Raw genomic sequence first — 14,862 nt, 5'->3', positions numbered from 1 at the left:
ATGGCTTTAGTACGGTGGTTCTCAAATTTGAGTGTGCATAAGAATCTCATCTTTTTAAACGCAGAGGAGGGCTGGGCCCCATTTCCAGAGTTTCAAAGTCAGTAGGTCTAGATGGGGCCTGAAATTTTGCATTTCTAAGAGGTTCTCAAGTGAGGGCACTTCAAGAACCACTGGTGTAAATAATTATATAGAGCAGTTAAATTTGGTGTTACCTATATACTTGATTTGGTGATGGGAATATAAAGATAAGAAAGAACCTGTGACTTGAATTTGCAAACTGTTAGCTCTTGTTTTTCCCTAAATTCTGTGTCTGGCTTCATTAGTCCCGTAGTGTGCCAGCAGGCATTCAGGCCTTCTAGGCCTTGAGGCTTAATAAAATTATATAGTATCAAGGATTTTTGTTAAATAGATAGATTTTAGCTACTCTTGTCACATAAAAACTATTTGAGATGATAGATATGTTAGTTTCTCTATTGTAACCATTTTACTATCTATACTATCACATAATATGATGTTGTGATACACAAATAGATACACAATAATATTTATTTTAAAAAAGGAAATAAAAGAGAATAGGTGTGAGAAGAGTGAGTGTGAAACAGAATAGCCTAGGATGGAGGATATTACCGATAATTAGCTTAGATGGCCTAGTTTTTTTCCTAATTTTGTTTTCTTCTAAACTTTTCTGTTAGAGATGGAAGGCATGTTGCATGAACTGAAAGGTTGATTCTTTTACCACTCCTTTTCTCAAAGGGGGAAGTCTTTTGAAAGAGGGAAGTCCAAAGACCTAGATTAGAGATAGAATTTTTGTAGTAGAAAGAAAACTTGAGTAGTATCTGCTTTAGTAGTAGTCTCATGTTACAGATAAGAAAGTTATTTTCAATTCTATAATAATGGTTTATTCTATATGGTGACTGAAGTAGGAACACAGCCTGGGAACCAAACCTTTTTTCTGTTATAGTTTTATCTCTCTCTTTTTTTTTTAGTTTTTTTTTTTTTTTTTTTTTTTTTTTAATACGGAATCTCACACTCACTTGCCCTGGGTGGAATGCCTTGGAATCATAGCTCACAGCAACCTTAAACTCTTGGGCTCAAGCAATGTCCTCTTACCTCACCCTCCCCGGTACCTGAGACTACAGGCATGGCCACAACACCCTGTTAGTTTTTCTATTTTTAGTAGAGACAGGGTCTTGCTCTTGATGAGGCTGGTCTCGAACTCCTGAGCTCAAGCAATACACCTGTCTTGGCCTCCCAAAGTGCTAGGATTATAGACATAAGCCACTGCTCCCAGCCCTCTTTTTCTTTCTAAAGCATACTGTCTGGACCCAATTTTTCTTTATTTCACCAAATTTAGCTGATTAAACATTATGTTTTGGCCACAGGGGAAAGAATTGTTGAAAATAAATAAATATTTATATATATAAAGAATTGTCATAATTTTTATTTGATCCTAACATACTTAAAGTATGTTTTGTCTTCTCAAGGATTTCCTTGACATTATTTAAATATGGAAAGAATAAATAAATTAGCAAATGAATGACTTTAAGTAACTTATATAGAATAAGCATTATAGCATATGGTCACATAGCTTCTAGAATTATTTTAAATTCTTTGATATTATAGGCTATAGTTAGAAGTAGTGTCAAAGTTCCAGTTCACCTGACTAGTTAGCGTTTGCTGAGATAGTGCCTGGAAACGTGGTTGTTTTCTTTTTGTGGGACAGGAGGAGTTGTTCTAAGAGGAGATACCCTATGGTAATAGGGTTTTATTTTCCCATATAAAGTTCATTGTGGCTGTTTAATTTCCATTGCCATGGTCTTCCTTTGATTAATGCCCAGCAGTTCATCTTTATTTTTATGGAAATATTATGGGAATCTAGTCACCTGATGATTAGAATTCAAACATTCAGCCATATATTTATTTTTCTTTTCATATCTTCAGAAAACTTTTTTTTTTTTTTAATCTGATGAGTTCATGACATTTAGAGTTCTGGAATATGGGGAAGACTCTTTTAACCAGTCAGCAAAGGCTTACACTAACTACATTGCTCTTTGGTGAGGTGTACATAGTATAAAACTCCTGGTTTTTGCTTTTGAGTTTACAGAACAATTGGGGATATAAGATGTACCTTTGTGAGGCAGCCACGTCCTTTTTCCTTTCTTTCTCAGTTTAGATTTAGTGGTCCATCACTATAATCACTTCATTCATTGTAAATGACCTTTCATTTCTTTACCCCTGTAAATTTTCATTTATTCATCTGCTAGAAACCCAACACCTATTAAATCCAGTTTGGCCAGCTTGTGTTTTGTTTTTCACTGCCAAACACGGATAAAGAAAAATGGAGACGACCTTGCTAATTAGTCTCATTATAAGGAAACAATCTCAGTCTTAAGTATGCACTCAATATAGCTAATATTCCTACAATTCCCTAGCATATCTGTTCTTGAAAATCATTATGTCAAACATTCCTTTTTCCTTAAACCTCCAGCTTAAACTCCTCTTTTCTCTCTTCTTTAACTCATTTTTTAAGACATTGTCTTTACTAAGAATATTATCACAAGGTAACTTGGATTGTCTTTTTTTTGCCTCAAAATTCACTAGCTTGCTGAGCACTCTGCTACCTTTTTCTCATATTAAAATTCGTTAGACATCTTTATTCCCCCTTAAATCTAATCTTTGTACTTAATGCCCTGGATTCCATTTACTCTCACTTTCTGAAAATGTTGTTCCTATAGTTGTGCCTTAGTCTTTGCTACTGTAAGAAAACACCATAAACTGGGTAATCTTTAAAGAATAGCAATTTATTTCTCACTGTTTTGAATACTGAATGCTGGGAAGTCCAGGATCAAGGTGACATCTTTCAGTGTTTAGTAAAGCCCTTCTTATACCCTGGTTTGTTAGAGGGATGAATGCTATATTCTCCCATGGAAAAAAGGTCCTAGTTTGTTCCTCTCCAGCAGAGCCCTCATGACTTATTTCCCAAAGGCCCCACCTCTTAACTACAACCAAGATGGGGGAATTTTGGGAAATATTAGCTCCATAGCAAGTTGTTTTTCTTCTGTGTCATTAACTTCCTTTCCCTCTGCTGTATCATTGCCATTAGCATCTATTGTGCTATAGCATTTCCATCTTAAACTGTTCTCTGATGCCATTTGTTTTTGTAGCTACTGACCTATATGTTTGCTTTTCCTTTTTTTTTTTCTTTGATACAGAGTCTTTACTCTTTTGTCCAGACTAGAGTGCCGTGGTGTCAGCTTAGCTCACAGCAACCTCAAACTCCTGGGTTCAACCGATCCTACTGCCTCAGCTTTCCAAGAAGCTCAGACTACAGGCATCTACCACAACACCAGGATAATTTTTCTGTATTTAGTAGAGACAGGGTCGGTCTTGCTCTTGCTCAGCCTGGTCTCAAGCTCGAGAGCTCAAGAAGTCCTCCTGCCTTAGCCTCCCAGCGTTTTACAAGTATAGGCGTGAGTCACCAGGCTGGCCTATTATTGCTTCTCTTGACAGCAGAACTTTAAAGACTTATTAATGGTAGTCTCTTACTTCATCTTCTGGTTTTTTTTTTGTAACATATTTACTCCAATAGTAGTCCAGTTCTTAACATATCACACTCCTCTGTACTTCTCCAACTCTTTTTTTTTTTTTTCATAATTCCCCTGCATCCTGGATTGACTTCTTTTCCTTCCCAATACAAAAACTCAATTTCATTAAGGTTCTTTTCTTTTTTTTTTTTTTTTTGTAGAGACAGAGTCTCACTTTATGGCCCTCGGTAGAGTGCCGTGGCCTCACACAGCTCACAGCAACCTCCAACTCCTGGGCTTAAGCGATTCTCTTGCCTCAGCCTCCCGAGTAGCTGGGACTACAGATGCCTGCTACAATGCCCGGCTATTTTTTTGTTGCAGTTTGGCCTGGCCCTGGTTTGAACCCACCACCCTCGGTATATGGGGCCGGTGCCCTACTCACTGAGCCACAGGTGCTGCCCCATTCATTAAGGTTCTTTATTCTCCCTCTTGCCACAGTCTGTCTCTTCCCTGAGATCTTCAAATGAGCATTAATGTTTCAGAGACAACTTGTCGTGCTTTGTAAAAGCACTCTCTCCTGCAGTTAATATTCTCCCTTTACTAAACTACTTGTATTTTCTTCAGCACTGAATTACCTCATTTATTTTTCTTGTCTGTTTGTTCCCCCTTATGGAAAGGACCCTTGTCTCTGTATCTAAAAGATGTTGACATGAAGCAGATGTATAGTAAATATTTTTTAAATACATGAGCAAAATTGGCTCTTTGAGTTGTTTTTGGCATGGATTTATTTTCCAAGTTGAAATTTGAGCAAGAAATCTCTTCACACCATTTATGCCTATACAGTTAATTGAGCAAAGGATACAAAGCAATCCTGGTGTTATGGTCTGAATTTCATATCCCCTCTGCAAATTTGTATGTTGGAACCTAAGACCCAATATGATAATATTAAGGGGGGAGGCTTTGAAAAGTGATCAAGTTATGAGAGCTTCACCCTCAAGAATGGGATTAGTGCTGTTATAAAAGAGGCTTGAATAAGCTCACTTGTTCCTGCTGTCTAGTGAGAATACATCAACAAGGCGCCATCTGTGAAGCAGAAAGTGAGCCTTAACTTGATACCACATGTGCTGGTACATTCATGTTGGACTTCCCAGCCTCTACGACTGTAAACAACAAATTTCTGTTGTGAGTAAATTACCCAGTCTAAGGTATTTTATTATAGCAGCCCGACCAGACTAAGATGCCTGATTACAGAAGATTTTATTTTCTTAGGAAAATTTTGATGCATTGTTCAAATGTACGTAATTACTCAGCCCTTTCTTCCTTTTACTTTGGCTGCGTAAACTAAACTACTTTTTAGGTAAGGGTAATTGTAGAGAGGTACTTATAAAGTCTACGGTCTTTAGCTCAGTATTTTTATTGAAACTTTTGTCATTGGTCATTGCTTAAAGACACTGTCTTAGTCTGTTTTCTGCAGCTGTAACAGAATACCTGAAATTGGGTAATTTATAATGAACAGAAACTTATTTGGCTCACGGTTCTGAAGGCTGGGAAGTCCAAGAGCAAGGTACTGGAAGTGCATGACACAGAAAAGGGCCAAACTTATCCTTTTTATTAGGAATTCACATGGTAAAAATGAATCTCACAGTGAAGGCATTAATACATTTATGAGGACAGAACCTTTGCAACCTGATCACCTCTTACATGTCTCACTTCTTAATACTATAACAATGGCAATTAAATTTCAACATGAGTTTTACAGGGGACATTCAAATCATAGTAGATGCTAAACTTCTTTCTCTTTCTGTGGCCAGACTCTTCTGTCTTCTGTGTTTATGCTACAAGACTTCTTCCAGACCACTTTGCTTAGGGTCTTAGATTCAGCCCTGTGTTCTTTTGCAGAGTGATGTAAGAGTTTTCCTCATTTTTTACATTCTGAGTGCTTCACCCTAAATAACCATCTCTGGGATTACTACCTGGTCTGGGTCTGCCACCTGGCCTTAACTCGAACCTTAGTGTCTTTGACTACCAGTTCTTGCCTCCTTTATTTTGGTTCTTTCAGTCTTGATTGTGACACCACATCATACCTTTAACCCCTCATCTTTAAGTTTTAAAAATTCTTTATTTTCTGCTCTTCAAAATGTCACAGATTCTAATACTAAACTTCAGTGAAAGATAGTTAGCTATTCCACTTCCCCTCTTGCCCTTCCTGCTTATTTTGCTGACCTTCTATTGATGCTTTTCTAAGGAGAAACCTATTGTTTAATGCTGATTGGTAAATGGGTATGAAATTTGGCTGCCACATCTCACAGAAAAGGAATGAAGAATTGTCTGTGGCTTAAAATAGAGTTGATAGATTGCAAAATCAGCTGACAATTTACAAATAATTTGTTTTTTCAGATATGTCTTTATGAATCATTGGTTACGTTTGATTTGATGATTGTTATATTTTAGATTTTATTCTGATGAATAATAATACATCTAAATAAAAAGGCAAATAGTTAAATTTATTCTACAAGTATTGAGTGCCCAATATATATGAGGTATAATAAGGTGATATAAAGAAGAAGATAGTTCCTGCTCTCAACTTATTTTTAATCAGTATTGTGGGGTTGGGGCTGTGAGAAGAAGGCAAACTGTAAAAAACAATGTATTGAGACAGTGAAATTGCAAAACGAAGTCATGCACTGGTAAACGTGGGGATGCAATGTACAGTAGAAGCATAGAAGGAGCTTTTTTCAAACTCTTTAACAGCAACAGAGTTAGGGAAGTTTTCATAAAGGAGCCAGCATTTGAGTGCAGAATCTTGATGGATCAGTAGGAATTTTCCATTTTCTTGATGGATCAGTAGGCGAATGGGCAAGGCCATATTATGGAACAGCGAAGTACAAAGGAATGAGACATGAAAACATAGGATATAAGGGAAATACAACCAGTTCTTTTGGCATAGGAGTGTAAAATAAGAGTTAGAGAAATGGTAGGTAATGAGATGGGACCACATCCTGAGACCTGACTATGAAGGGTGGGGGTGTATTTACTTTATATTGGAAGGGATTTACTTCGAATCTAGCCAGTGTTATGAAAACACCACAGAATTTTTAGCAGGAGTGCATTTTGGAAGGGTTGCTCTGGCAGCAGCATACGGGCTGGATTTGGAAGAAGTTAAGATGGAAGTTGGGAATACGTCAGGCACGTCTCTTGTGAGGAAAGAGAGACCTGCGAGGTCTGACAATTAAGTTCATGAACTTATCCTAGAAAAAGTGCTACACAAGTTCATTTCTTAATATTATTACGGTCACCTTTGAAGTATTATCCTTGGTAAGCTTTGCATAGACCCTGGAGCCTAATCCACCCTTCAAAGCACTTTTCGAACTCTTTCTCTGAAATGACTGTCAGGGCTGTTGTTGTACTGAGGTCTGATAATTAAGTTCATGAATCTGCCACCATGTTCTTACATTGACAGCACTGTATAAACAACTTGGTAAGGTTTTATAACCTTGGTATAACAATGTCTCACAGCTATGTTTGTGTTGAAGTGTGGCAGTGTCTTGCAGAATGGCATTCATTATTGTTGTTTGTGTTTTTGTGTGCTATACAATGACAGCTGTGATGTTCATTCCAAAAAAAGAGTTCCAAAATTAATTTGAAAAAAAAAAAAAGACAAAATTAATTTGAAGGGTAGACTGTGCATAGCTTCCCCAAGGGAATACTTCAGATGTGACCAGGGTGATATCTAGCAGTGAGGTATGTAGTAGCACTTTTTCCTGGATGAGTTCGTGACTTAATTGTCAGACCTTGTGCACAACCAACTCTTACTGTGGCAAGTTCTGTTTTAGACATGTGACCAAAGTGCACCAAAAAAATAATAATTCTGTGTGGATGATTAGGATGTGTTATGGAAATTTTGGTAAAGGAAGTGATATTGTCATATAACTGAGTGGAAATTATGTTGGATAAAATTATAATAAAGATCGAGATTTATTCTGAAGGGACAGATAAATGCTCCATACTTCTTTTAATCCTGGAAGGCGAGAGAAATTTAGTTTGAAGAGTAACTCAGTCTCTGAGGGTTGAGTATGGTATGATTTGACATAGTAGTTCAAAGGGCATTGTAGATACAGGCATTCTTGGCTCCCACTAGACTTCAGGTTCATCCTGTGAGGTTGGGCATGATTGTAGCTAAAATGTCACATTAAATAATGGGTTGAGTGACTCATCCAAGGCTTAGTAATTGTGGAAAGCTTAGCCAACTTTATGTAGAGAGGAGGATTGTGTACTGTATTGAAAAGAAAACTGAACTTCGGAAGTGGATCTTGTTTTGATGGTCATTGTGAATCCTTGGACAAAATGTGTAACTTTTGTGAGCCTCAGTGTCCTTTGAACCTCAGTTATAAAAGTATGAAATATGTTTACTTTATGCAGTTTTTAAGAAAAATTAGGTGAACCAAGACATATAAGTATCCAACACATAGTTGGTTTTAATTCTTTTTGTGTTGTATCTTTCCTGTTAAACATTTTTATGGATGCATAGACAAAGTGTTTTCCTCTTTTTGACTAATAGTTTATCTCATACCCAATTGTCTTTCCTCCTCAGGCAATCTTCTATTATAAACACATTAATCTGCTTGTCTCTTTGAGAAAATGCACAGGCAGTCCCCGAGTTACAAACATTCAATTTATGTACAACTTTCACTTATTTATGGAGGCTATTACAGTAAATTCCCAAGTTACAAATATCTGACTGATGTATGACTCACACTTACGAACAGAGGCTATTACAGGTAATAGGTAAATGTACCTATTCCAGCTTACATACAAATTCAACTTGAGAATAAACCTACCCTACAAAGCCTATCTTTTTCATAACCCAGACATTGCCTGTAGTAGGGAAATGTTTGAAGTCATTATGCTATTTAAAAGACTTCCCATCTCCCTGAATTTTGACAACACACAGATGCCCATCAACATGCCCCTGTAATTGTCCCTACTGTCATGTCAGCATTTTAATTTGGAACCTAAAGTCTAGGTTATTCCATAGCCCATGTATGGCACTTCACCGTTCTTATTTTATTCCTAGTTTATTCTCTACTATAATTTTATGATTTCTGTACATATCTTTCTCTTTACACAGTTGACACGTAATCTTTTATATTTTACACTAGGAACTCTAAATGTTTATGAGTTTGTGGAGTGGCTATAGTGCTCTCAGTGCTCTAAACTTTGATAAAAGGAATAGGAAAAGGCCCTGGGGATTTCAGACTCCAGCCAAGCGATCACCTTTCTCCCACAATTAATATTCAAAGATTGTCAGTGAGCACTAGTGAAACACAAAGATGATCATAAAACCAACTCTTAAAGAAATTAACATCAGGCGAGAAGTAAGGGAACAAAATTACTTGCTCAAATAGAATCTAAAGATGAATATATTGATAACTGATATTACAGATTCAAAAGAATTCAACATCCATAAAGAACAGACCAGGTATTTATGCACGCTTGTCTATAGCAGTGGGGCTATAGCAGTGGGGATGCAGTGGAGAACTAGACATGAACAAGATAATTTATTTAAGTGTTGTATTTTCGGATGATATGTCCTGAGTCTTGACATTCCCTCGATGAAACTGTCCCAAGAAGTTTTCTAGTTCAGATACAGAATTTATAGATTGTCTCATAACCTGTTAAAGAGGCATTTCTCTGGAAACAAAAGAAAAATAAAAGTTAATGTTGGAAACAGACTATAAACCAGTTTCTGAGTCTAGTAGGCAGCCAGATGAGATTTCAGATATTGGGCTTGAAGTATCTTTTGCAGTTTGAATGTCTATAGCAATATCTGAGTAGCCCACAGGGCAACAGAAATGAAGGTTGTTCATACATGAGCTATTGTGCTGGTTTCTCTGAAGTTCATATCAACTCATCCAGTTTCAATTTACAGGGCTTCAGGAGAAGAGCAGTTTTTGTCTTGGTGATTCTAATTCAGGAAGTTAGAAATTTGAAATCTTAGTTTGGGGAGTCATAGAGGAAGCTAGAAGAATTCAGGATGCTGTTCAGTTTACAGGTAGAATAACAAAAGCTTAAAGAACAGTGTGTGAATCTAATAATGGGTACACTATTGTTTTCAAATGAAACTTTTTTTCTTTACAATCACTCCCATTTCTACCAAAGCAATCATAGTAATACTAATTTGTATGCAAAATAAGTTTAGTCTCATTAAATTTGGCCTGATTATTCATATAAATTTAGTGCAGTAGGAACAGTGAGTGAGCAAATGGGTTCTTTTTAAGTCTGCCTTGCCTGAACTTCTAATAAGGAAATTCAGATTGGGCTTTTATTTATTTTTTTTAAACGTTGAAAAATATGGAACTCTTCATGAATTTGCATGTCATCCTTCTGCAAGGGCCATGCTAATCTTCTCTGTATCGTTCCAATTTTAGTGTATGTGCTGCCGAAGCGAGCACAGATTGGGCTTTTAAAAGCTTGTTGAGGCTAGGAAGCTAAACCAAGGACTTGCCACCAGACTTTTCCTGTCAATAACTATAGATCTGGGTGAATTCTTTTTCTTTACCAAGGTGTCCAACACATCTTAAGGTTCCTGAATCTATCAATGTGTGAAATTCTTTACCTGGAAGGCATCCAAGTAAAGGAACCAGGCCAGTTTTCCCTCCTTCATCCTTTTTTTTTTTTTTTCTCTTGCTCTTTGTTGGCTATATAAGGTCAACCTTAGTTCCTTAGAACTATGTGTTCATATCTGGTTCTGTTGTTCATGGTTCTCAGGCATTACATTCCAGTCAAAGCCTTGGCAATATAACTGGTACTTCCCATTGTGTTTTGTTACAAGTAGAATAGATTCTTACTGAACTTAGGCAAATAACTACTTTGCCATAAAGTATTCTCATTAGTGAGAATACTCACTAATAGTAAAATTCTTGAGGGTTCAGACAGGGGAAAAAAGATAAATGTTTCAATGCTATTTGCAAAAATATACACCATCAGATTGCTTGTAAGCTACAGATAGCTTAAGAGAAAAAGTTTCCTTAAATCTGGGAAATAAAACATTAAAGAACCAGAAATATTTAAAATTAAAATCATTTAAAATGATTTCTCCATCAGTTCATTCAGTCTCATGTAATTAATTTTCGTTCTGTTTGTTCTTGAATTAGCAGTTTTATAAACCAGTTTCTTCGTTAAAGTTTTGGAAATTCTTACTCAGACCAATAGCATGATCTTAAAGTTAATAGAAACCTGTACTTGTCAAAGTCTTTTCTGTAAATCTCCTTGAAGACAAAATACTTTAAAGTTATATTGCTTGTGAAAGCTTTCAAGGAAGTGTCAGGTGGAGCAATTAATTGTCTGTGGAGGTAGAGCAATTAATTGCTCTACACAGTCATGATTTTAGCTGGGCATGGTGGCATGTAGTCCCAGCTACTTGGGAGGCTGAGGCTGGAGGATTGCTTAAGTCCAGGAGTTTGAGTCCAGACAAAGCAACATAATGAGACCTCATTTCTTAAAAAATATTTTTGGTTATTTCTATGGCATGTAACCTTTTAAGATAATATCTAGAATTATGACTGATAATGATATACCAAGACATATCACATTTCTAGGAATATCATGAAATTTCTGAAACAATTTTTTTTTTTTTTTTTTTGCAGTTTTTGTCTGGGGCTGGGTATGAACCCGCCACCTCCGGCATATGGGGCCAGCGCCCTACTCCTTTGAGCCACAGGCACCGCCCCTGAAACAATTTTTAATAACATATATATGCAAGCAACCTAAAGAAGGTTTAGCATCACTTCTTATTTGATAATGCTTCCCATATAACTTATTGAATTAAGCTTATATCAAATAAGACTAATTAGTACAACATCTCTCTTTTCATAAGAAGAGAGAACATATTCTTTTGAGATATTCCAGGGACCCATCTGGAAAATCCCAAAGTTAGTTTGAAGTCAAAAAAGACTTCTTTTAAAATTTAGTTTTGGGAAGTTTGTAGAAAATATCCTGAAATTTAAGATACATGTTTAAGTAGGATCACAGGATTACTGGTCTGCAAAACTGTTGAATATGGTTTGAAAGGCAAATGCAGAAAAGTTACGTACTTTAAAAAAAACCTTGGTTCTTTTAATATTGAGAACTCAGTTTTCAAAGATCTAATAAAACTTAAAGCACAGGAAATTATTTTGATAAAACACAGTTTTTGTTTTCTTGGCAGATTACTTAAAAAGTGAAGAAAAACATTTTGCAGACCAGTAATCTAAGAAAACCTTGTCCTTCAAAAAATTTTTAATGGATAACTAATATATTTTTTAATGGTACAATGTGATGTTTTGGTACGTGTTTACAATGTAGAATGATGATGTCAAACTAAGGAATAAATCCATCACCTCACATACTTTATTTTTTTTGGTGGGAACATTAAAAATTTACCCTTTTAGCAGTTTACCCTTGCCATTTTTAAAAGAGAACATGGAATTCTAGTTTTGTATCAGTATACTTTTGATATTAGAGTTCATATTTTAAAACCCTTAAATAAATTTGTTCAGTTTTAATTAGTTCGACCACATATGATTGTCTCACTTGCTGTATTCAGTTTTTGACCATCTTCATTCATTCGTTCTGAACAGCCTTTATATAACCTCTAAATTGACAAAATTACTCTTTTCCATTACCAAAAATACATTCTCATAGCTTATAACTTTCCTTACCCAAAACATCTTCCTTCCCTTGTGTACTTAGCATGCAGTTGTTTCCCTTATTCCTAGCAGTTTTAAATATATATGTAAATCAGATTTTTAGCCCGTAGTAACAATAATTTCTAGTGAAAAATTAGGAATTGTGAATTGTCACATACCAACATTTTTTGAATATACATTTCATAATTTCTGGAAATACATGCTTTATCGTACGATTTTAGTTTGGCACGAGACATATTTATTAATAGACCCAAATATCTTTTGTCTCTATAAAATTTAAGAAGTTAAAAGTAGAAGAACTTAAATTTATGTTTAGCACTTACTATTTTATCAGTATTTTATCTTATTTGAAAATGATATAGATATTCAGTGGATATCCATCATTTCATTTAACTTAGCACACTAAGGGTGTCAATTACCCTTAGAGGGTGTAAATAGATTTGGGGACCTTTTCAAGTAAACATAAAACATTAATAAACGTTTATTCTAGTTCGATCTATTTGATTCACTAGGTATTAAGTATTATGCTTGGATTACACATAAAAATTTCATGGAGCATTAGAGCTGGCCATTATTTCAAATTATTTTCCTCTTAACTATTTTTAAGCAAATGTATATTAGGAAGTCATAATAAAAAAGCCATAAAAGTTAAATGCATGGGTATTTTTGGTTGTTTTACTGCTGTGCTTGATTTATATGAAGTAATAGATACTTACACTTCCACTCACACATTGGTTATTTGGTTAACCTCGTTGTTTTATAGGATAAATATAAAATACAAATAGGAAAGCAATAGCTGTCCACAGGTGAGAGAGAAAGCGTCTGTAACAAATGGGTACCGCTAACACTGAGTCGCAATTCAAAACGCGTTCTTCCAAATGTTTTTCTTTTGAGCTATAGGAATTTGCTGAGGAAATGGGACTGGATTTTGTGGAGGGGAGTTTAAAGCAGAAGCTCTGAGTTCCAAAAGATCTGGATAGTCAGGGTCAGGGAGGTGGGGGTAAGTGGGAGGGAGGATAAGAGGGCAGAGAAAAGAACATGGTAGGTGTGACTTTAAATTTTGTCGAGTCTGATGTCCGGTGTCAGTCTTGCTGAGGGGGTCTCAAAGGCCAGCAGTTGTACTCCTTTTTGCTCTCTTTTTAGTTAGATCTTCCCATAGGTACCTGTATAACAAGTGTTCGGTTGAGGGCTCTCTAAACTGTTTTTTCAAAGCTAGGATTTTTTTTCCAATTCAAAGGATTCATCATTTTGCCATTGCTGAATAGGATCTTCAATAGTGTATTTATTCTAATATTGACATCCAATATGGCTTTTCATGGAAAAACCCAGGAGTAATTTCTCAGGCTTAGAATAAATCCTCATCATGGACACAGTGCTGTTTCAAAACAGATGCAGAAAAGGCAGCCCCCATGGTCCCAAAAGTTCACTCCCAGAGTTAGCCTAAGAAATCAAAGGCCTTTCTTGCCACAGGTGCTAAGGATAATGTTTGTAAAAACCATGTCTGCGGTCTGACTTGGAAACTGGCCAGTGCTACTGGGATAGGACCTTCCCACTAGCAACCAAACAATGAAAGTTGAGACAACAAACACCCTTATGGACCAGAACCTCTTATTAAGACAAACTCCCAAGAGCTGGCATGGTTGGACAAAGCTAATCTTATTCATCACGTTGTATCTCAGACTCCCACCCTATGTAGTTGGCTGCCTGATGCAAGCCAACCATGTACCCACTGGCCAGCAGAAACCAGAGAGAATATTTTCACTTGTCACAAAGCCAGCCTCTTAGGATATAAAAGATGAAAGGAGAACCTCATCTGGTTATTTTTATTTGGGGATCCATAGCAAAATTTGTCTAAACAGTACCAGTCTGGTAAGAACTGTGAACTCCCAGGTTATGGAGGCTTTCTCAAACAGCAGTTGTATATCGGGGTTATACCTGTCTTCTAGTGTACAATTCCTTTATTTATGACAAATGACATGAGATAGAGACAAAGGAAAACAGTGATCATCTTGGGGGGAAGGGATCAGAAAGCAAGCGTACTCCTACCAAAAACACACCAGAGTTACTATACAAGACTAGTTCACACAAATGTTTTCTTCTGCTACTCTAAATTTAGAAAGGGAAAAAGACAATGAGATTCTTATTACTCTTGACTTTGACCCAACCCTGCAAATGGAGATCCAAGAGACTGACTTGCTAAAAATTCTTACCTTTGGGCCAGGTTCGGTGGCTGACACCTACAATCCTAGCATTCTGGGAGGCTGAGGCAGGTGGATCCCTTGAGTTCAGGAGTTTGAGACCAGCGTGAGCAAGAGTGAGATCCCATCTCTACTAAAAATAGAAAAACTAGCCAGGCATTGTAGTTGGTACCTATAGTCTCAGCTACTGAGAAGGCTGAGGTAAGAGAATCTCTTTAGACCAAGAGTTTGAGGTTGCTGAGGGCTATGATGCCATGGTACTCTACCCAGGTGACACGAGTGAGACTGTCTCAAAAAAAAAAAAAAAGCATTCTTACTTTTGGCCAACTTTATGTCAGGAAGTCCAGAATCCTGAAGCTACAGCTGTCCAGGAGTGAGATTTCTTCATAGTTGTCAAACTGTCTGGGAGGAGGAAATGCTCTCTTTACCCTCCTAGGTTCTTTGGCTGGGCTG

General features: G+C 36.5%; 1 protein-coding gene and 1 non-coding gene across 2 annotated transcripts in view; one reads left to right on the top strand and one right to left on the bottom strand.

Moving 5' to 3' along the window:
• DNAJC3 (DnaJ heat shock protein family (Hsp40) member C3) overlaps window positions 1–14,862 on the top strand; it is a 78,059-nt gene that overhangs the window by 2,877 nt on the left and 60,320 nt on the right. The window lies entirely within an intron of this gene.
• LOC128567030 (U6 spliceosomal RNA) lies at window positions 9,870–9,976 on the bottom strand. The gene has a single exon (XR_008374705.1). It is a non-coding gene; the product is annotated as a U6 spliceosomal RNA (small nuclear RNA).

This window comes from Nycticebus coucang, chromosome 15 (assembly GCF_027406575.1).
Source record: "Nycticebus coucang isolate mNycCou1 chromosome 15, mNycCou1.pri, whole genome shotgun sequence".
NCBI lineage: Eukaryota > Metazoa > Chordata > Mammalia > Primates > Lorisidae > Nycticebus > Nycticebus coucang.
Note: the sequence above shows the minus strand (reverse complement) of the source record. Positions and strands in the feature narration are given on the sequence as shown.